This window comes from Phyllobates terribilis, unplaced genomic scaffold (genome assembly GCF_046119375.1).
Source record: "Phyllobates terribilis strain yellow unplaced genomic scaffold, ASM4611937v1 Scaffold_8__6_contigs__length_399053987, whole genome shotgun sequence".
NCBI classification, from domain to species: domain Eukaryota; kingdom Metazoa; phylum Chordata; class Amphibia; order Anura; family Dendrobatidae; genus Phyllobates; species Phyllobates terribilis.
In genome coordinates, this window is record NW_027362768.1 from 166,833,552 (window position 1) to 166,858,077 (window position 24,526).

Here is a 24,526-nt window from a genome sequence, read left to right on the forward strand (position 1 = left end):
GGGTGCTGGGAGACAACAATGACGGGGTGCAGGGAGAAAGCTATGACGGGAGTGCAGGGAGAGAGCAATGATGGGGGTGCTGGGAGAGAGGAATGACGGGTGCTGGGAGAGAGCAATTACGAGGGTGCTGGGAGAGCAATGACAGGGGTGCTGGGAGAGCAATGTTGGGGGTGCTGGTAGAGAACAATGACGGGAGGTGCTGGGACATAGCAATGACGGGGGTGTTGGGACAGAGAAATGATGGGGGTGCTTGTATATTTTCCGTGTGCACATAGCCTTACAGTTAATTGGGGAGAGTCACAGAGACTGAATAATTTATATTATTTGGCAGGTGGAGATTATAGTTAATGGGGGGCACAGTGCTGCTTATCACTTTATATTTTGATTACTAAGTGGCTAATAGTATATTAATGGGGGTAACAGATCTGTATTCAGGGGCGCAATGCGGGAGAGACACATGTATATATACAATATATGTGATCTTGTTATTTTCTAGGCTGGAGATCATCGTGACAAGACGAGTCGTGGCTGGGAGATGTCGACATGAAGGTCTGACCAGATGGAGAAGAAGCAGCAGAAACCGACTCTGATCAGACGAGACGTCAGCGGTAAATGCCTGGATGTAAATATTATTCTGTATCTGCGCTGTATGACTTGGAGTGATAATGTTACATGTAAAATCCCTTAGGCTGCATTCTCACATTTGTGTGAAATGTCAGATTTTTTATCGGATGTTCCACGGACTTGTAGAGTTCTATAGATCCATTCACACATCCATGAAAATCACGGATCTGAGAATGAGATCTGTGAGGGTCAGAGAATGTCCTGTTCTGATCCGATTTTGAGGATTAGAATAGGACATGCTCAATGCATCTGTAAAACAGGGCAGCACACCGACACTGCACACAGATACAGGAAAGTAGCCGTATTATGTATAGCACAGTCCCTTAGTACATAGAGTACTCACTTATTATGTATAGCATACGTCCTTAGTATATAGTGTACTCGCTTATTATGTATAGCGCTGTCCTAAGTTATATAGTTTCATCTTTTATTATGTATAACACCCTGCCTTATTACCTACCATCCTCTCTAGCTCTAGGGCTCACAATTGGGGGATCATACTGCGTTGAAGTCAGCAAACTTTGCCCTGGGAGTTGAGGTGAGGTACAGTAGGGTCATTATACTGCGCATGTGGAGGAATTTACCATGGGGGTATCATACTGTGTTTGAGGGACACTTTTGTTGGTATCACACTTTATGGGACAATGAAAGAGGGGCCTAGGACGTCAGCAGGAGGAAAATTTCTATGTAAAGGCTTGAAGGTTGTGTGATCTGCTCTTCTGTGACCGTGACAATTATTTACTTTTTTTTTTGGGGGGGGGGGGGCCAATTTGAACTTCTGCTATGGGGCCCCATGAATCCTATGTACGTCCCTGGCGTCATTTATATATATATGGTAAGGTGTAAGACATAAGTAGGATGTCCAGTGTAAAGTATAGATCAAGACATAGGTTAGGCTTAGGACATAAGATAGACTTTGGGATAATATGTGTAATGTATATAAATGTCAGAGGCATATCTAGGGAGGGCAGTTGGGCCGCCTAATGCAGTGGTCCGAAGTGTCTCCCCCGGCGGTTGCGTTCTGACGCCCCCTGGACCGGGATTCGGTCGTTCTTTGAGCAGGGTGTCAAGCTGACGCAAGTACAATTGAAAGTATCTGCCCACGTAGCGTTTTACAAGCATATATGCTGCGGAATTTCTGCAGCGTAAACGCTTGTGAAACGCTTGATAATCCGTCCCCCATGGTTCCCAATGAGAATCCGCAATTTCAATGCCCATGCTGCGGATTTTTCCGCAGCGTTTTTGATGCGCTCAAAAATCCGCAGCATGTCCATTAATTTTGCGTTTACTCATGCGGAATTGCCTTGTCAATGCAATAAAAAACGCAAGGCAATTCCGCATGTCCCAAACGCTTCTAAAACGCGCAAAAAACGCTTGCCAAATTCCGCAAGCGTTTTTCCGGGAAAGGACATGCGGAAATGAAGCAGAAATTTTCTGCTTCATTTCTGCAACATGGGCACATAGCCTGAAGCTCTGACTGTCAGAGAAACATTAGCAGCATGATCAGGTCATGTGATCACACTGCTGACGTCACTGGTCGCCGCGGCTGCACACAGAGATGGTGGTAAGTGCTCCACACTGGAGCTGAAGACAATTGTAGAGCCCCGAGGGTTCGGTCACTACAGAGGTATTGCATCTCACCCAGAGGTGTGATATCTCACTTTCAGGTAAGGATGGAGTGTGGCTCAGGACCCTAACACCCACATGCACTACACCACATTTCCGGGGGACAGGGCGACAATGCTCCCAAGAGTGAGCACAACTGTCCCTGTCCCTGGCTGGAGTGGGGGGAGGGAACACCTAGAAAGGGGGAACCCGGTAGTGTGTGGGTGGGGAGAGTAGATCCTGGGTGCACTGTATAGGGGAGTATATATGGTGGGCACCATCTTAGAGTCAGAGTAGAAAGTGGGAGAGGGCAGAGAGAGAAGGAGGCAGGGAGCAGGGGCTCTGCATGGGCTCTGCTCCGCAGGCAGGCCGAATCTCAAGGCCTGGACCTGAAGGAGAAGAAAGGAGAGAAGAGGAACGGAGGAGGCTCCAGGAGTGGAGTGAAGGGACCCTAGGGGTGCGGACCGGCCAGCCGCCACCAAACGCCCGCCGCTACCAGAGTAGGGGGGTCAGGCCAAGAAAGGGAACCGGATCCCTCATCTAGTGGAGGAGAGCAACTACCCTCAGCTAGTAACCGGAGGCCGTGGCATTGCACGTGTTATGGCCCCTCACTACACCCGTTAGGAAGGCACCATATAGGACCCAGGGAAACGGAACATACGTTTGCCCACCAAGGCCCGAGGCAGCTGGACAGGAACGTGGTCAATTGTGGGGTACTACAGGCTAGAGAAAGGACACACGAAGGGGGTCCTGAAGAGCATTCCAAAGGTATCTGGGAGTTGGCCGAGCCCCTCACCTGGTGAGCACAGCACGACGTGGGCAGCCATTACCTGCACAAGTGGCTTGGAGTGTAACACTGTGAGTAAAGACCCTGGACTGCATCACTGGACTCTGAGTCATTACTGTTGCTCCCACGCACCATCACCCCCACCATCTGCACGCACTGCCCTGAGGCTATACTCCTCCCATGGGGAGTTATACTACCCTCTGCTGCGCACACAACATCAGCCTCAACGGTCTGCGCCGCAGCGGCGGTTCTCAGTGACCGCAATCCACGGGTGGCGTAGTCGGACTTTTAAACATTACAAAACCAAATAAACAGATCCGCCACTGGTTTGACCACCCTGAGCCATGGGACCGGGTCGCCGCCATGGAGACTACAACCCCCAGCATTACACAGAGACCCGGCTCCGGGTATTCCCCCACACACATGGCCCAGGGGGCGTGTCACAATGAAAAGAGAGGGGGAAATATTTATGCTGTGGGGGGGCAATATTTATCATAGAATCATAGAATGGTAGAGTTGGAAGGGACCTCCTGGGTCATCTGGTCCAACCCCCTGCTCAAAGCAGGATTCACTAGATCATCTCAGACATGTCTGTCCAGCCTCTGTTTGAAGACGTCCATTGAAGGGGAACTCACCACCTCTCGTGGCAGCCTGTTCCACTCATTAATCACCCTAACTGTCAAAAAGTTTTTTCTAATATCTAATCTGTGTCTCCTCCCATTTAGTTTCATCCCATTGCTTCTAGTCTTTCCTTGTGCAAATGAGAATAAAGATGATCCTTCTACAATGTGACAGCCCTTGACATATTTGTAGACAGCTATTAAGTCTCCTCTCAGTCTTCTTTTTTGCAAGCTAAACATTCCCAAATCCTGCAACCGTTCCTCATAGGACATGGTTTGCAGACCAGTCACCATTCTGGTCGCTCTTCTCTGAACTTGCTCCAGTTTGTCTATGTCTTTTTTAAAATGTGGTGCCCAAAACTGTACACAGTATTCCAGATGAGGTCTGACCAAAGAGGAGTAAAGACCGATAATAACTTCACGTGATCTAGACTGTATGCTTCTGTTAATACATCCCAGAATTGTATTTGCCTTTTTTGCTGCTGCATCACACTGTTGACTCATGTTCAGTCTATGATCTATTAGTATACCTAAGTCTTTTTCACATGTACTGTTGCTTAGCTCTATTCCTCCCATTCTGTATATGCTTTTTTCATTTTTATTGCCCAGATGTAGTACTTTGCATTTTTCCCTGTTAAAAACCATTCTGTTGGTTGCTGCCCACTGCTCCAGTTTATTTAGGTCTTTTTGAATCCTCTCTCTCTCTTCTCTAGTATTAGCTATCCCTCCTAGCTTTGTGTCATCAGCAAATTTAATCAGCTTACCCTCAATTCCTTCATCTAAATCATTGATAAAGATGTTGAACAATACAGGTCCCAGGACGGAGCCCTGTGGTATCCCACTTGAGACATTCATCCAGCTGGATGTGAAGCCATTTACAACCACCCTTTGAGTCCGATCACTAAGCCAGTTATGAATCCACCTAACAGTTGCCTGGTCCATTGCATACTTGGTCATTTTTTCAATAAGGATGGTGTGAGATACTTTGTCAAATGCTTTGCTGAAGTCAAGATATACTATATCTACAGCATTTCCCTGATCCACCCAGTCAGTGATTCTGTCATAGAAGGAAATTAAGTTAGTCTGACATGACTTGTTAGTTACAAACCCATGCTGACTCTGGTTAATCACTTCATTCTTATCCATGTACTTACATACATGTTGTTTAATAATTTGTTTAATAATTTGTTTATGCTGTGGGTCGGCAATATTTATGCTGTGGGGGCAATATTTATGCTGTGGGGGGCAATATTTATGCTGTGGGGTGGCAATATTTATGCTGTGTGGTGGCAATATTTAGTGTGGGGGAGAGGGGTGGGGAAGATTTAGTCTAACGGGGAGGAAGATTTGAGGACACAAGTTTGGGGGGCAAGGGAGAGACAGGTTTAGACAATATGGAGAGCAGGAGAGATTTGAAGCCATAGTATGAAGAGAAAGTGGGGAGATAGGGGGCATATATGAGGAAACTAGCTATTGAACCCGTTCTATGCCCGGGTGGTGAGCATTTTTATTGGTATATGGTTTCCCATGCTAGTATGTGCTGCCCCCCTCCTGGCATTTGTGCTGCCCTCATCCTGTCCCCACCATCCTATCCTGGTATGCATGGCACCCCTCATCTCCATCCTGGTATGCATGGCACCTCTCATCCCTATCCTGGTATGCATGGCACCCCTCATCTCCAATCCTGGTATGCATGGCACCCCTCAACCCCAATTCTGGTATGCATGGCACCTCTTACCCCCAATACTGGTATGCATGGCACTCCTCACCCCCAATCCTGGTATGCATGGCACCGCTCACCCCCAATTCTGGTATGCATGGCCCTCCTCACCCCTAATCCTGGTATGCATGGCACCCCTCTTCCCTATCCTGGTATGCATGGCACCCCTCATCCCTATCCTGGTATGTATGGCACCCCTCACCCCAACCCTGGTATGCATGGCACCGCTCATTCCCAATTCTTGTATGCATGGCACCTCTCACCCGTAATGCTGGTATGCATGGCACCTCTCATCCCTACCCTGGTATGCATGGCACCTCTCATCCCAATTCTGGTATGTATGGCCTTCTCATCCCAGAAACCTGGTATGCATGATACCCATCAACCCCAATCCTGGTATGCATGGCACCCCTCATCCCTATCCTGGTATGCATGGCACCCCTCACCCCCAATCCTGGTATGCATGACACCTCTTATCCCAATTCTGGTATGTATGGCCTCCTCATCCCAGAAACCTGGTATGCATGATACCCCTCAACCCCAATCCAGGTATGCATGGCACCCCTCAACCCCAATCCTGGTATGCATGGGCCCCTCACCCCCATCCTGGTATGCATGGCCCCTCATCCGAATCCCGGTATGCATGACACCCCTCATCCCCAATCCCGGTATGCATGGCACCCCTCATCCCCAATCCCGGTATGCATGGCACCCCTAATCCTCAATCCCGGTATGCATGGCACCCCTAATCCTCAATCCCAGTATGCATGGCACCCCTCATCCACAATCCCGGTATGCATGGCACCCCTCATCCCCAATCCCGTTATGCATGGCACCCCTCATTCCCAATCCTGGTATGCATGGCACCCCTCATCCCCAATCCCAGTATGCATGGCACCCCTCATCCCTATCCTGGTATGCATGGCACCCCTCACCCCCAATCCTGGTATGCATGACACCTCTTATCCCAATTCTGGTATGTATGGCCTCCTCATCCCAGAAACCTGGTATGCATGATACCCCTCAACCCCAATCCTGGTATGCATGGCACCCCTCAACCCCAATCCTGGTATGCATGGTACCCCATCCCTCATCCTTATCCTGGAATGTATGGTATCCCTCATCCTGGTATGCATGGGCCCCTCACCCCCATCCTGGTATGCATGGCCCCTCAACCCCAATCCTGGTATGCATGGTACCCCATCCCTCATCCTTATCCTGGAATGTATGGTATCCCTCATCCGGGTATGCATGGGCCCCTCACCCCAATCCCGGTATGCATGGCACCCCTAATCCTCAATCCCGGTATGCATGGCACCCCTAATCCTCAATCCCAGTATGCATGGCACCCCTCATCCCCAATCCCGGTATGCATGGCACCCCTCATCCCCAATCCCGGTATGCATGGCACCCCTAATCCTCAATCCCGGTATGCATGGCACCCCTAATCCTCAATCCCAGTATGCATGGCACCCCTCATCCCCAATCCCGGTATGCATGGCACCCCTCATCCCCAATCCCGGTATGCATGGCACCCCTCATTCCCAATCCTGGTATGCATGGCACCCCTCATCCCCAATCCCAGTATGCATGGCACCCCTCATCCCCAATCCTGGAATGCATGACACCCCTCATCCCCAATCCCGGTATGCATGGCAACCGTCATCCCCAATCCCGGTATGCATGGCACCCATCATCCCCAATCCCGGTATGCATGGCACCCCTCATCCCCAATCCCGGTATGCATGGCTCCTCGTGCCCAAACCCGGTATGCATGGCACCCGTCATCCCCAATCCCGGCATGCATGGCACCCCTCATCCCCAATCCTGGTATGCATGGCCCCCTCACCCCCGAATCCTGGTATGCATGACACCTCTCATCCCAATTCTGGTATGTATGGCCTCCTCATCCCAGAAACCTGGTATGCATGATTCACCTCAACCCCAATCCTGGTATGCATGGCACCCCTCAACCCCAATCCTGGTATGCATGGTGCCCCATCCCTCATCCTTATCCTGGAATGTATGGATTCCCTCATCCTGGTATGTATGGGCCCCTCACCCCCATCCTGGTATGCATGGCCCCTCATCCGAATCCCGATATGCATGGCACCCCTCATCCCCAATCCCGGTATGCATGGCACCCCTCATCCCCAATCCTGGTATGCATGGCACCCCTAATCCCCAATCCTGGTATGCATGGCACCCCTCATCCTCAATCCCGGTATGCATGGCACCCCTCATCCTCAATCCCGGTATGCATGGCACCCCTAATCCCCAATCCCGGTATGCATGGCACCCCTCATCCCCAATCCCGGTATGCATGGCACCCCTCATCCCCAATCCTGGTATGCATGGCACCCCTCATCCCCAATCCTGGTATACATGGCACCCCTCATCCCCAATCCAGTTATGCATGGCACCCCTCATCCCCAATCCAGGTATGCATGGCACCCCTCATCCCCAATCCTGGTATGTATGGTACCCTCCAATCCTGGTATGCATGGTCCCCTCACCCCCAAACCTGGTATGCGTGGTACCCCTCATCCCCCAATCCTGGTACGTGTGGTACCCCTCACCCCCAATCCTGGTATGCGTGGTACCACTCACCTCCAATCCTGGTATGCGTGGTCCCTTCACCCCCCAATCCTGGTATGTGTGGTACCCCTCACCCCAATCCTGGTATGTGTGGTACCCCTCACCCCCCAATTCTGGTATGCGTTGTACCCCTCACCCCTCAATCCTTGTATGCATGGCCCCCTCACCTCCCAATCCTGGTATGCATGGTCCCCTCACCCCCCTCCTGGTATGTGTGGTACACCTCACCTCCCAATCCTGGTATGCGTGGCCCCCTCACTCCACAATCCTGGTATGCGTGGTCCCCTCACCCCACAATCCTGGTATGTGTGGTACCCCTCACCCCCCAATCCTGGTATGTGTGGTACCCCTCACCCCCCAATCCTGGTATGTGTGGTACCCCTCACCCCCCAATCCTGGTATGTGTGGTACCCCTCACCCCCAATCCTGGTATGTGTGGTATCCCTCACCGCCCAATCCTGGTATGTTTGGCCCCCTCACCCCAAACCTGGTATGTGTGGCCCCATCACCCCAATCCTGGTATGTGTGGCCCCCTCACCCCTTTTACACTGCACACATACAAAAAAAATAAACACTTATACTCACCTTTCTTCTCTCTGCTACAGCGCTGCTGCGTCCTCTTCTGCCGGAGGCCGGGGAAGGAGTGCGGCGCCGGAGAACCACGCTGTCCGGCGCCATTTTTCTGAAGACACACTGCAAATGTGTCTTCAGTAAAATGGAGCCGGACAGCGCTATGCGCATGCGCCGATCCGACTCCTCACTCCTGCCCCGGTCTCCGGAGAAGAGAGGCACCATGGCAATGCTCCTCCGGGTCAGGTAAGTTTGTAAGTATGGCACCGGAGATCGCGGTATGCGTTCAGTGCCTACACATACCGCGATCTCCGGCAACATACACACTCCTCTTACCTGTAACGGCTCCATGCATTCTTCTGTCTGGAGCCAGTGCGCATGTCAGACAGAGGGACCCTTGTAGCGTTATATTATAGATAGTATGGGGGATGGGTGCATTCACAATATAGTGATTGTGAGAGATGGATGCCGACACAGTATGATGAGTGAGGGGATTGGTGCAGACTGTAAAATATTAATCTCTTATGATAAAATAAATATATAATAAGCTTTGAAGCTTTGGGTCTCATGTTTAGTTTAAATATTTGCAGAGAAAGACTGAGGGGTTATTTTGAAGATCTTGGCAGACACACCTGTTCTGTACGTCAAACCTATAGGGCTCTTGTCAATATGGGTTATTTGGAGATAACTAATGATGAAAGGTCATTAGCCATATGTTTGAAATATGCCAACATGAGGTAATTGTACACAGTCGAAAATACATATTCCATTATTAGGTTTTTCTTAGTATGGAGAAGCTACTACTGTATCAGCAAATCGCCATATTGGGTTATGAAACTGTAAAAATAGTCTCCAATGTATGTCTATGGGGCAAGATGGTATATAAGCAGAGGCAGTTGTATGGAGAGTAGATATCTCATACCTTGAGAATCTCCACCACGGACCATCTCATGCTTCTAAGACTGGATACGTAAGAACTTATAATTGCTTCCTTTCTCTTTTTAACCTGATACTTCTTTTTTTGTGTGCTATGAACTATTTCTTTCCATTTTTGTAATCACTTTTGAATGAACATTAAATAAGCTTTTGTTTTATCCACACAACCCAAGATTGCTTTTCTTCTATCTTAAGCCGTGCCCTTACCTAAAGTAAGGAAGTGTTAATTTTTATAACACAGACACAGAATGATTTTCCCCAGACCTTCAGGAGGGGAATACATGGCATTATCTGGTGCCTTGTATTCCTCTGGTACTGAAGGGATTAAATGGAGGGAAGATGTTTTCCCGCTATTTTTCTTAGGTCACGTCAACAAGGTGATAGGGTGAAGTGATTGGTGAGTGGGTCTGGCCACTCGGGGGTCAGTAGTAGGGCAGACAGTATTTTTTGTCCTGGTGACTGCCCCTGATTGGTCTGGACTTTGGTTACTGGGGAAGTGCAGGGTGATATAAGTGGGCAGCGCCGGAGGTGTGTGTCTGTTCTCCGGCGCTGTCATACCTGGGAGCTCCAGGACATCAGGACATGGAAGCCCTCCTGGACGAGCTGCGGGTGAAGATGGGAGAAGAAGGAGGCGGGCTGTAATCCGGCGGTGCCTTGCCGAAGCAAGCTGTGATGTTGCTGTGCCTGCGGTCAGAGCGCAAGTGAGCCGGGACCTGGAAGTGAGCGGGGACATCACGGATGATGCGACGCCTGGTGAGGCAGCGTCATCAGGGCCTGCCGGTGTGCGCGCTGGAGCGCGCATGAAGAAGAGGAGGATTGCTTTTTTGCCACCACAGGGCACCGTGGCCAGACGGTCTGACAGGAGGAGGAAGCGGAGGGCACCAGGAGAAAGTGCAGACTGTCTGCGGGCTGGCCAGGACTCGGTTGACCTCCAGCTGCCTAAAGCCGTTGATGGTCCCGGGTCAGGCAGTGTGCAGGCTGGAGGTGCTGGCGGTCACAGCGGCAGGATCCAGGACAGCACATCGGGTGGTGAGTACGACACTGCTCATCCCCAACTCCCCACTACCTTGTCTCAGTTAGCTTATTGGGATCGCAGAAGGGTATGCTCCCCTGTCAGTCTGACATGTCAGCCTCTGCGAGCCGGTCTTCTCAGCTTCAGGATGCTGCTGAAGTATGGAGACATTTGGATGAGGGTCTGGACGGGCCTGTGGGGGGGGCATGACTTGGTAGTGACACCCATAGCGTCAGGAGCCAAGGGGGTGGGGGAGACATGTTATAAAGAGGCACTAACGTGCGCAGTTTCGCCATTAGGTTATCATTTGCCTATGGCTATTAAAGAAAAAATATGGCGCGGTGAGTTTATAGATGTATTGTCATTACTACCAGCATCTAAAGAAGTGTTAGCACGTATAGAGAGGAAGGATGAGGAAGATAGGAGGAGACCTATTGCAAGGTCTTTTAATAACTGGTTGCATGCATTTTGTAAATACGCTAGCATAATGGGGGAAAGGTTCCCTGGCAGATGTTCAGGCTTATTCCAGAATGTAGATATTGTCCTTGAAGCATATAAAAATTTTAATGGATTAAGCTGGTTCTTCTATGATTAGAATTTCAGGCAGAAATTAGCTGTGTACACGTCCTTAAAATGGGAGGTTAAAGATGTGGGGTTGTGGTTAAATTTAATGACACCTACTAAGGTCAATAATTTTCAGAAGCCTCAAACCCATGGGCTGAGTTTGGATACACGGAGTGCTTATCTGCTGAGAAAAGGGACGTGTTTTGCATTTAATGAAAATCAGTGTAAATGGCCTAACACCTGCAGATATAGACACGAGTGCTCCTTTTGTGGAGGGGCGCACCCAATGGCGAGATGCTTTAAAAAAGCCAGCTTGCCAGGGCAGCCCTCCTCAAGGGAGTACCTTAACAAGGGCATTGACGCCGGTAAAGGTGGACAACATGCGGGTATGGTTAAATCAGTACCCAAATCACAGGACAGCCAGGCTGTTAATTGATGGGTTTACAAATGGTTTTGTTATACCGTCTTTTGGTGGTACTGGTTGTCAATGGGTAAATAATTTAAAGTCTGCAGCTTTACACCCGGAGGTGGTGAAGGCGAAAATTGATAAGGAAATTATGGCAGGTAGAGTGGCGGGACCATTTGATGTTCCACCTTTTGTCAATTTTCGTTTATCACCGCTTGGGGTTGTACTCAAGAAAGAACCTAATGCGTTTAGACTTATTCATCATTTGTCTTTTCCTTATGGTGCATCCCTTAATGACAGTATTGATGAGAATCTAAAGACAGTGTGTTATACTTCATTTGATACTGCAGTGGAGATAGTAAAGGGGTTTGGGACTGGTGCGCTGATGGCTAAGGCTGATGTGGAAGCTGCGTTCAGATTATTGCCTATTCATCCAGATAGTTTTAACTCTTTAGGTTTTCAGTTTGACGGTTCATTTTATGTTGATAAATGTCTTCCGATGGGTTGTGCGTTGTCATGTTCTTATTTTGAGGCATTTTATACTTTTATAGAATGGGTTGTTGCCATGCCATGTGCTAAAGGTGGCGTGGTCCATTATTTAGATGATTTCTTGTTTGTAGGGCCTAAGGAGAGTGAGGTTTGTTTGGAATTGTTGAGGACATTTGAGAATATTTGTCATGATTTTGGTATACCACTAGCATTTGAAAAGACAGTTTATCCAACTTGATGTATGGAGTTTTTAGGAATTGTCATTGATTCATTGAGAGGTGAGCTCAGATTACTAACTAATAAGGTTGAGAAATGTAAGACGGCAATTTTAGAGCTGTATGTCAAGAAGAAAACTAAAGTTAAGGAAATTGAATCTGTTCTCGGCTTATTAGCTTTTGCTGCTAGAGTGATTCCTATGGGTAGAGTGTTTTGTAGAAGATTATCATTGCATATAGCAGGTATTAGGAATTCATCATTTCATGTCCGTGTTACCAAGGAGATTAAGGAGGACCTTGAAGTATGGTTGGAATTTTTACAGGATTTTAATGGAATGGCAGTTTGGCAGGAGCCGTTTATAACAAGTGATGAGCTGAATTTGTGTATAGACGCTTCAAGTGCAGTAGGTTTTGGAGTATATTATAACGGTAATTGGTGCGCAGAGAGTTGGCAGCATATGTGGGTAGCTAATAAGGTTACAAAGAATAGGGTGTTGTTGGAGCTTTTTTCAGTGGTAGTCACTTTAGTTTTATGGGGGCAGAGTTTGGCTAATAGAAGTGTTTTGTTACAGTCAGATAGCAAAGGGTTTGTTTTTGCTATTAATTGTGTGTCCTCTAAATGCTCTATGGTGGTGAAGTTGTTGCGTCATTTAGTCCTTATTTGTCTGAAGCGTAATATTTGGTTGAAGGCTGTGCATGTTGTAAGGAAGGTGAATTTAATTGCCAATGCACTTTCTCATTTGCAATTCGGCAAGTTTTTCGAGCTGGTGCCGGAGGCCAGAGCAACAGGAGAAAGGTGTCCGGATTACTTATGGGGCTTAATATGGTCCTAGTTATGGAGTTGTTGAAGCGTTCGGTTGCAGCATCCACATGGAAAGGTTATTTAGCAGAGTGGGAATTGTGGGTTTCCTTTTGTAGTAGTAGAGGCTGGGATAGGTTTAGGAGTACTAGAACAAGCGCTTTGTCTTTTTGCATGTCTATCTGTGAGAAAGGTGTGGCATATAGGACGTTAGTGAAACAGTTGGAAGGTGTTTCGTTTTTTCTGAAAATAGCAGGTAAGCATCCTTTGAGTAGTTATTTTGTAGTTAAACAGGTATTGAAAAGGTATAGAAAGGATCATTGTGTAAGAGATGGTAGGTGTCCTATCACTCCAGGTATACTAGTTGATTTATGTAAAGCAGCCGAGTCCTGTTGTTATAATGCTTTTGAAGCAGTGCTTTTTTTCCACAGCAGCATCTTTGTTATTTTTTGGGGCCCTTAGAATTGGGGAATTGTTACCAAGGGGGATGAGAGGAGGAGAGGGTTTGAAGTTGGGGTGCATATCAGTTGGATCGGGCTATATGTTAATTAATATTGCTAGATCCAAAACTGATCAGTTAGGCAAAGTGGTTTGTTTAAAGTTGATATGTTTCCCAGAAAGTAATATATGTCCAATATGTTTAACACATAAATATTTGGATATGCGCCCTAACAAGGGTGATCTTTTACTGTTACACCAGTCTGTCTTGCCTCTGACGCAGTTTCAGTTTAGAAGCATCTTTCACAAGTGTATGGCTGACATAGGTTTTGGTCATAAATTCTTCTCCACACATTCTTTTCGCATTGGAGCTGCTACAGAGGCTGCGAGACTGGGTTTGGAAGCATCAGTTATTAAGAAGCTGGGGAGGTGGCAGTCAAATTGTTATAAATCGTATATTAGGAAGTAATATTTATCTATTTATGTAGTTTTTACAGGTTTCACAGTTTGGATCCTAGGCCATTCATTTGCACATTGGGCAGAGCAGAGAGCGCTGGAGAGGAGTTATGGACCCAATCTATCTTTGCCCACGGAGCGGGTAAGAGTGTATTGGATGGGCATGAGAGGGCAAAAATGGGATGGACTTCTGGAGCAAATTTCGGTCATGGGTGATACCTTTCCAGCGCCGGACATTATAGTTGTGCATCTTGGGGGTAATGTTATCGGAAAATTAGGAACTGTGGACCTTTTGTTTATGATGAAAAAAAGTTTAGAGGGAATCAGCAGTTTATTTTCAGGAGTGAAGATCATCTTTTCAGAAATGATCCTAAGATTGGTGTGGTCGGAGTCAAAGGAGCTGCACTTTTGTAACAAGATTAGAAAAAGGTTGAACCGATATATGTGTAATTTTTTGCCATCCTTAGGAGGTTTTGCATTTCGACACATTGATTTAGAGGGTGATATCCGTGGCCTGTTTCGGAATGATTTGGTTCATTTATCGGACATCGGTAATGATATCTTTAATTTAAATTTGCAAGCAATGGTGGAAATAGCCCTTGGTGGGGTGTGGCCATGCTTGCCTGGTTAGGCAAGATGGCTGGTTGGGGTTAGTCGTCCAGGGATCTGGATGGACAGGTAATTTTGGTTAACGGGCTTGAGCCTTATGGCTAAGCTGCGAGTTGATAAAGGTTTGAACTTGTTTTTAATAAAGTTGAAATATTTATTGGTTTATACTTAAAGTTAAGAGTTTTTAATATTTTAAATATTTAAATAAAGGCCGTGGCCAATTGTTTTCCATCTAATCAATGTGTCAAGTATGTTGTTTTTTGCGCTGTTTAGATAAAGGTTGGAGTAATGTATAATGCCATGATTTTCCCTGGACCTTCAAGAGGGGAATACATGGCATTATCTGGTGCCTTGTATTCCTCTGGTACTGAAGGGATTAAATGGAGGGAAGATGTTTTCCCGCTATTTTTCTTAGGTCACGTCAACAAGGTGATAGGGTGAAGTGATTGGTGAGTGGGTCTGGCCACTCGGGGGTCAGTAGTAGGGCAGACAGTATTTTTTGCCCTGGTGACTGCCCCTGATTGGTCTGGACTTTGGTTACTGGGGAAGTGCAGGGTGATATAAGTGGGCAGCGCCGGAGGTGTGTGTCTGTTCTCCGGCGCTGTCATACCTGGGAGCTGCCCCACCCTCCCTCCCCTATTTTATGTGTTTAGTCACGGCCGGGGTTAGTCGTCCAGGGATCTGGATGGACAGGTAATTTTGGTTAATGGGTTGAGCCTTATGGCTAAGCTGCGGGTTGATAAAGGTTTGAACTTGTTTTTAATAAAGTTGAAATATTTATTGATTTATACTTAAAGTTATGAGTTTTTAATATTTTAAATATTTAAATAAAGGTCGTGGCCAATTGTTTTCCATCTAATCAATGTGTCGAGTATGATGTTTTTTGCACTGTTTAGATAAAGGTTGAGTAATGACGCACCCCTGGGCCTGAGTCGCGCAGCGTTGCGCACGCGGGAGCCTACCCGGAGCCGGATCAGATAGGGGTAGTAGTCTCGTGGCGGTGACCCGGTCCGTGCCCAGGGAGTCAAACTGAGTGGCAGTATTTAGCAGTAGATGTTAGAATGTTCGACTACGCCACCCGTTGAATGCGGCTATGAGGCCGTCGCTGCAGGGCAGACCGCTGAGGCCGGTGATACGATTGTGCAGCGTAGATGGTATAACCCCCAACGGGAGGGGTATGGCCTCAGGGCAGCCGACGTGGATGATGGGGGTATCAGGAGAGCATGCAGGTAGCAGGAACCACTCGGAGACGGTGCGGTGTAGTTCAGGGTCTTTACTGGTGACAAAGGTAGACCCTCCCGGAGTACTGGCTAGCGATCGGGGCCTGGTCAGTCCGTGAGCAGATGGGATCTCCCCTGGCCAGGCGGAGTTGTAGGCCTCCCCAACTAATTGTACTCTTCTGGCTACCTTGCTAGAGGCGGGTATAAGTAGCCCACGTCCCTGAGTGTACCGTGTGGTGCTCACCCGTATGGCCGGTGACTCGGGGCCTTTTGATAGCTTCCGTTCCACGACGGCGGTGCTGGTCCCATGCGTGTGACCGTGCCTTCGGGTTTCTTGGCCAGAGGACCTGAAATCCCCTGCCGGTCGGTTTCTGCTGCTGGGTAAGGATTAGTCCCCACAGCCTCGGACTCCGGGTCCGGTGAGAACTCTTCAATCAGGGCGAGCTCTACAGCTTCCAGCCCCTGACTCCTTTTAGCACTGCTCCCACTGAGCTCCTGATCTTTCTTTCCTATAGCTGCTCCTCTCCAGACCAGACTATGTCTCTGTCTGGGACTCCTCTTCTTCTCTTTCTGTTCTCTCTAACCCTGCCTCAGCCCCAGTTTTATATACGGGAAGTTCTTCCCCTCCCAGGACTGGGCAGGAGGTGTGGCATGCATAGGATTCCTGACCAGGAGACCTCCCACCTGCTCTCAGACGTAATATTGCTATTACTGTGGAAACCAGACCCCTGGGGTGCCACATTCCCCCCTAGTGAAATTTAGTACTCCGGGACTAAACATACTTTTGTAAACATAACAAGTTATAAACAGAAACAGTACAATAAAGTAAAACACATTAGGATGGTCACGGCGTGTCTGCAACCGGGTGCAGTTTTTGAAGAAAACAAGGGTGTCCATTTCACCAAAGAACAGGGAGCCGTAACCAGGTAGGGGTCTGTCCTGCCCCGAGTCTTTAACAGTCTTTAGTCCGTTCCTGGGTTACGCTCCAAACATATGTACAAAGGATTCCGGATAATCCATAAACGACACCTATAAAATAACTAGAAATACACAATTATTCACAAGCAACAATAAACAGGTAAATACAAATCAAACAGTTTGAGCACTTTAAATCCTCCAACGTACGGGCAACTGGCCTCTAGTGACCCTAGTAGACCTACGGAGCTGACTGACTGGTCCTGAGCTACAGGGTGTAGGAGCTGTCAAAGGTAAACTGGGCAGCTGTCTACGGGCTCTTTGGCTCACTAGGGGTACGGCAGGCTCACTATAAGCAGAGGGTTGATCCTCCTGGTCTGCTTGTGTGGGGTTTTCTGCCTCCTGGACCGGCTGCTCTTCCAGCTCTACCTGTTTCTCCGTAGGTACATGAGATGCTGGTTGGAGGAAGGTGAGGACGGGTACCACAACAGCGCCATTGACTTGAGTCCAAGACCGAAGGAAGTCTCCGAGCACAGTACTGACCATATCTTCCCTTTCCTCTGCGGGTCGAGGGTCTTCTTGTTCTTCTTCAGGGTTCCGTAGCTGTTCCGGACACTTCTTCAGGTGATCTCGGGATACAATGGCTGTGGTTTCTCCTCCATCCTTACTGATTGTGCAAACTTTCGGGTTCTCATGGCTTGAGGGCAGTACGGTGTACGGGTCCTTCTCCCACTGGTCGTCCAACTTGTGGAGCCGTCTCTTCCTCTTCAAGACCTGCTCTCCAGGTACCAGGGGAACAGCGGGAGCATACTGGTTGTAAGTCTTCTCCTGTCTTTCTCTAGCTTGACAGAGACTTCGCTCCACGCTCTCCTGTACTTTCCGGTACTGCTGCTGCCTCTCTGTGTCCCAGTCTGCTTCTGGTGAAGTGTCCTCGGGTGTCAGGACTCCCATATCCAGGTCAACAGGCAGCTTACCAGGTCTTGCTCTCATTAGGTAAGCCGGGGTACAGTTGGTAGAACCTACAGGGATGTGGTTGTATAGGTCCACCAGATCAGGCAGTTTCTCAGGCCACAGACTGTGTTCTTCCAGGGGCAATGTTTTCAGAAGATCTATCACCACCTGGTTCATTTTCTCGCAGAGTCCATTGGTTTGTGGATGATAGGGTGTTGTTCTTATCTTCCGGCAGCCATACAGAGTGCAGAACTCCTGGAAGACCTCCGCTTCAAAGGCAGGTCCCTGGTCCGTCAGCACCTGCTCTGGGTATCCGTGTGGACGGCAGAAGTGCTGCTGGAAGGCTCTAGCTGCTGTTTGAGCCGTTAAGTCCTTGACGGGGACGACAACCAAGAACCAGGAGTAGTGATCCACGATGGTTAACGCATAGACGTAGCCACTTCTGCTGGGGGTCAGTTTTACATGATCCAAGGCTACCAGTTCCAACGGCTGCTTGGTGACGATGGACTGCAGGGGAGTCTTCTGGCTAGCACGGTCCTTTCTTCTTAGGTTGCATGGGCCACAGTCTCTGCACCACCTCTCAATGGTTCCTCTCATGCCTACCCAATGGAACCGCCCGCGCAGCAGGAACTCCAGCTTCTTCCATCCGAAGTGCCCAGCTCCGTTGTGGTATGCCTCCAGTACCATAGCCGCGTCTTTTCTTGGCACCACTACTTGCCAGATCAGTTCATGCGTCCGGGAGTTAACCATTCTGCGGCACAACTTCCCCTTGTAAAGGAACAGTCGACTCTTCTCAACCCACAGTTGCTTGGCCTCCTCCGGAGCGTCTGGGTCAAGGCGGGCATCTGGCTGAGTCAGCATCTCCTTCACCAGTCGGACGGCGGGGTTACTGTCTTGCGTTTCCGCCCAGTTGTAATGAGGTAAGGGGTTGAACGTAGCAGATTGCTTACCCCTTACACGGTGGGAATACTGGATAGTCCCATGACGGTGGAACGCGGGGAGTTCAACTTCTTCCAGTTCCTCTGGATCTTCCCCTACGTCTGGTAGGTTTGGCATTCTGGACAAGGCATCCGCGTTGGTATTGGAGCGTCCTGCCCGGTATTTGATCGTGAACTCATAGTTGGACAGGCGGGCCATCCATCTCTGCTCCAGGGCTCCAAGTGTGTCAACGGGTTGTTATCCGTGTACACGTGAACCGGGAAGAGGCGAGGTAGTGCCTAAAGCGTTCGGTGACTGCCCACACCACTGCCAGGAACTCTAGCTTGAATGAGCTGTAATTCTCAGGGTTTCTTTCGGTGGGTCGCAGTTTTCGGCTGGCGTAAGCAATTACCCGTTCTTTCCCCTGCTGGATCTGGGACAGTACGGCTCCTAGCCCGATGTTACTTGCGTCGGTGTAGAGGATAAAGGGCTGGCTGTAATCAGGGTACGCCAGGATTTCATCCCCCGTGAGGGCCATCTTCAGCTGGCGGAAGGACTCTTCTTCCAGCTTCTCCCATCTGAAGGGTGGCTTCTGGTTCTTGGCCTTCCTGGACTGGCCTATCAGGAGGTCCTGCATAGGAGCTGCCTTTTTGGTGAAACCGGGAATGAATCTTCGGTAGTAGCCTACCAACCCGAGGAACTGCCGCACTTCCTTTATGCTGGAGGGGCTTGGCCATTCCTTAATTGCGGTGATCTTATTAGGGTCGGGAGCCACTCCGTCAGCACTCACCACGTGTCCCAGGTACTGCACCTTTGGTTTCAGGAGGTGACACTTAGAGGGTTTCACCTTTAGGCCGTAGTTTGCCAGGGCTTCGAACACTTCTGTCAGGTGTTTCAGGTGGTCCTCGTAGGTCTTGGAGTAGACGATGACGTCGTCCAGGTATAACAGGACCGTCTCGAAGTTTCGGTGTCCCAGACAGCATTCCATCAATCGTTGGAAGGTTCCTGGTGCGTTGCAGAGTCCGAACGGCATGCAGGTAAACTCGCTAAGTCCCATCGGGGTGGTGAATGCGGTCTTCTCCCGGTCCGCCTCTGCTACAGGAACCTGCCAGTACCCGCTAGTGAGATCCAAAGTGGAGAAGAAGTTAGCAGATTTTAAAGCAGCCAAAGACTCCTCTATCCTTGGTAAGGGGTACGCATCTTTGTGTGTGATACGGTTGATTTTCCGGTAATCTACACACATTCTCATGGTGTTGTCCTTCTTTTTAACCAAGACTAGTGGAGCTGCCCAGGGGCTACAGCTATCCCTGATTACTCCAGCCTCCTTCATGTCTCTAAGCATCCCCTTGGCGTGTTGGTAGTGTGCAGGGGGTACGGGTCGGTATCTTTCCTTTATGGGAGGATGGTCTCCCGTGGGGATGTGGTGTTCTACCCCCTTCACTCGCCCGAAGTCTAACGGGTGTTTACTAAACACTCTCTCGTACTCTTGAACCACCCGATAGACTCCCTGTTTCTGGTGTGAGGGAGTGGAGTCAGTACCCAAATGTAGTTGCTGACACCAGTCCTCCAATGGTTTCTTAGAGCCGTTACCTTCCTCTGGGTGAGATGGAGGCAAGGGTTCCACGGACTGTACAGAATTTTGGTCGATGGTATACAATTTGGCTAGCGTGGCATACCGGGGCAGGTATACTTCCCTCTTCCCGATATTTATTATGCGAACGGGCACCCTCCCATGGCGTACATCAACCACCCCCCGTGCTGTCAAAATGGTGGGCCTACTGTCTGAGTAGACTGGTTCTACCATTGCCTGGTAATCTCTACCTCTCAGACCAATAGCTGCCCGGCACCAAATCATCATTTCACTTTTCGGGGGCATGGCAATAGGGAAAGGGTCACACATTCTCACGCTACCAATCTCACCACCGGAGAGTTCCACCTGTTGCCGCCGCATCAGTGCCCGGATCTCTTTTTGGAGCACTCGCTGCTGGCCGGAGCTGGCGTTCTTGGCAACCTGCTGTAAAATGAAAATCACCTCTGCAAGACAATTTTCAATCACATTAGTTCCTAGAGTTATCTTTGGGTGACTCTCGCGCTTGTCAATGTCTACAATGATCAGTCCCTGTGCTGCCAGTTCGACTCTACCGATTTTAATGGTCATCTCTTTAAATCTGATCTGTGGCACGGGCTGACCATTGCTGGCGATGATACTCAAGTCGTCGTCAGGGTAGCGGGTTATATCCGAGTCATTCCAGTACTGCTTGAAGAGCACGTACGGGATGGTGGTGACCTGTGACCCGGTGTCCAGTAGGGCACTCATAGGAATGCCATCCAGTACCACAGGCAAGACTGGACGTCCTCCCACATATTTGTCACGCCAGTTTGATGGGCCTGGTGATCTGATTCCTGGGGGTTGGCCCTCTACCCCAGGTTGTGCCAGTTTAAAGGACAGTACCTTGCCATATGTCCGGGTTGATTGCAGCGGCGGCAGATGGGTTGTCCGTCCTCGTTGTATCGGTCGCTGGGTCTTCCTCTGGCCGGTGGGGTCCTCCTTGGTCGACGCCACGGGATGTCCTCCGGTCCGGATGCCAGCTGGATCTTCCCTGGAGCAGAAACCTGTAAAGACTGCACAGTTCGGGTTAGCGCAGCAACGCTTTTAGCTAGCTCTTGGACCTGATGGTGCAGGTCTGGAGCCGGGTCATTGTTCAAAGCCTGCGCATCAGCTCCCACAGGCCCTGCCGACAAGGGCGCCGCCTCCTGGTGGTAAGCGGTAGTAGGGCGCCTGTGGGCCACAACGCCACCTGGTGCCGGTTCTCGGAGCACCCGGATGGCTCTGTCCTTGAACTGTGCAAAGTCCAGATGAGGATCCTGTAAGGCCATTGCCCGCAGCTGGGTTCGGTGGGCATTGCAATATAGTCCCTCTATAAATTGTTCGGTCAACAGCCTGTCCTCGTTTCCCACGCCGTCAGGGTCGGTCTGCTTAATGGCTCTCAGGACCTCTTGTAGGTTTAGTGCATAGTCCCTTATATTCTAATGTGCTCGCTGTTTGCACCCGTAGAATCTAAGCTTAATCTCGGCTGAGGTGCGGGTATCAAAGGTGTCCTTCAGCCGGGTTAATATCCCTGCGATAGTCCTCCTCCCAGGTGGCCAGGACTTTACCTCCCTTTGGGCTGCCCCGGTTAGTTGGGCCACCAGGATGCTCACTTTTTGCTCTTCTGTGAGGGGGTACACCTGGAAGAGGCTATCCAGCTTTTCTCTAAAGTCATTCAGGGTATGTGACTCCCCTGAGTACTGGGGTAGCCAGGCTGCCCCCGGGATATAGGGCATGGTGAAAGGCATGACCGCAGCAGCGGCGGCACTGGCGGTGGCTGTGGCAGTGAAGCTCTCCTCTGTATCCGACATCCTCCTCCCCCCTAGTGGACCGTGGCCTACCTTGCGATGATCCTCTTCCGTAGGCCGCGGTTCCGCAGTGGATCGTCAGGGTTGAGGACCTTCCGTCGCGCTCCTGTGACGTCGGCGTCTGCTGGGCTCCTTCCAGGACCTTACGCAACGTCCGGACGTGAGGCGGGGCTTCAGTTCTCGCGCGCTTTCAGAGTCCACGCCCCTCTTCTTCCCGCGCGGCGTCTTCAAGATGGCGTCCAACGGTGGGAAAACTCCACGGATGGCGGGAAGAAGGCAGAAGATGGCGCCGGATGGCGGGAAAACTTCACGGATGGCGGGAAGAAGGCAGAAGATGGCGCCGGATGGCGGGAATCTTCACCACAGGTAAGTTTAACAGTCTTCTTTCAGGCACGCAGTACCCGGTGGTTGCGGGCACGGAATACTGCCGACTACGCCAAAGTTGATGCACCCCTGGGCCTGAGTCGCGCAGCGTTGCGCACGCGGGAGCCTACCCGGAGCCGGATCAGATAGGGGTAGTAGTCTCGTGGCGGTGACCCGGTCCGTGCCCAGGGAGTCAAACTGAGTGGCAGTATTTAGCAGTAGATGTTAGAATGTTCGACTACGCCACCCGTTGAATGCGGCTATGAGGCCGCCGCTGCAGGGCAGACCGCTGAGGCCGGTGATACAATTGTGCAGCGTAGATGGTATAACCCCCAACGGGAGGGGTATGGCCTCAGGGCAGCCGACGTGGATGATGGGGGTAGCAGGAGAGCATGCAGGTAGCAGGAACCACTCGGAGACGGTGCGGTGTAGTTCAGGGTCTTTACTGGTGACAAAGGTAGACCCTCCCGGAGTACTGGCTAGTGATCGGGGCCTGGTCAGTCCGTGAGCAGATGGGATCTCCCCTGGCCAGGCGGAGTTGTAGGCCTCCCCAACTAATTGTACTCTTCTGGCTACCTTGCTAGAGGCGGGTATAAGTAGCCCACGTCCCTGAGTGTACCGTGTGGTGCTCACCCGTATGGCCGGTGACTCGGGGCCTTTTGATAGCTTCCGTTCCACGACGGCGGTGCTGGTCCCACGCGTGTGACCGTGCCTTCGGGTTTCTTGGCCAGAGGACCTGAAATCCCCTGCCGGTCGGTTTCTGCTGCTGGGTAAGGATTAGTCCCCACAGCCTCGGACTCCGGGTCCGGTGAGAACTCTTCAATCAGGGCGAGCTCTACAGCTTCCAGCCCCTGACTCCTTTTAGCACTGCTCTCACTGAGCTCCTGATCTTTCTTTCCTATAGCTGCTCCTCTCCAGACCAGACTATGTCTCTGTCTGGGACTCCTCTTCTTCTCTTTCTGTTCTCTCTAACCCTGCCTCAGCCCCAGTTTTATATAGGGGAAGTTCTTTCCCTCCCAGGACTGGGCAGGAGGTGTGGCATGCATAGGATTCCTGACCAGGAGACCTCCCACCTGCTCTCAGACGTAATATTGCTATTACTGTGGAAACCAGACCCCTGGGGTGCCACAGTAATGTATAATGCCATGGGGAGTATGGGTGTGAATGCAGTACGGGGAGTGAAGGGGGAAATGTATGGGGAGCGAATGAGAGGATGGGTGCAAACAGTATGGGGAGTCAGGGGAATTTGTGTGGAGACAGTATGGGGGAGAAAAGTGTGAGTGGGCACAGAATAAAGAGTGAATAGTGTGTGTGTGGGGGGGTAGCATGGGGGGATAGTGTGAGGGCACAGCCAGGAGGAGACAGCATGCTAAGGAGGGGGAGTGTGATGACGGGGAATAGAATAGAGACTGGGCCCTATAAGGGGGAAACAGTGTGAGAGGACAGTGTGAAAAGGGGGCTTAGTATGGAAAGGAGGGGGCAGTGTGGAGGGCCTGTAACATAAGAGGGACCATGTGGCGTCATACAGTGCATTGTGAAAGTATTTGGCCACCTTGAACTTTTCTACCTTTTGCCACATTTCTGGCTTCAAACATAAAGATATAAAATTCTGATTTTTGGGGAAAGAATCAACAACAAGTGGGACACAATCGTGAAGTGAAATGAAATTTATTGGATATTTTAAACTTTTTTCACTAATTAAAAACTGAAAATTGGGGTGTGCAATATTATTCGGCCCCCTTGAGTTAATACTTTGTAGCGCCACCTTTTGCTGCGATTACAGCTGCAAGTCGCTTGGGGTATGTCTCTATCAGTTTTGCATATTGAGAGGCTGAAATTCTTGCCCATTCTTCCTTGCAAAACAGCTCGAGCACAGTGAGGTTGGATGGAGAGCGTTTGTGAACAGCAGTTTTCAGCTCTTTCCACAGATTCTCGATTGGATTCAGGTCTGAACTTTGACTTGGCCATTCTAACACCTGTATGCGTTTATTTTTGAACCATTCCATTGTAGATTTTGCTTTATGTTTGGGATCATAGTCTTGTTGGAACATAAATCTCCGTCCCAGTCTCAGGTCTTTTGCAGACTCCAACAAGTTTTCTTCCAGAATGGTCCTGTATTTGACTCTGTCCATATTCCTTCAATTTTAACCATCTTCCCTGTCCCTGCTGAAGAAAAGCAAGCCCAAACCATGATGCTGCCACCACCATGTTTGACAGTGGGGAAGGTGTTTTCAGGGTGATGACCTGTGTTGCTTTTATGCCAAAGATATGGCCAAAAAGTTTGATTTTGGTTTCATCTGACCAGAGCACCTTAT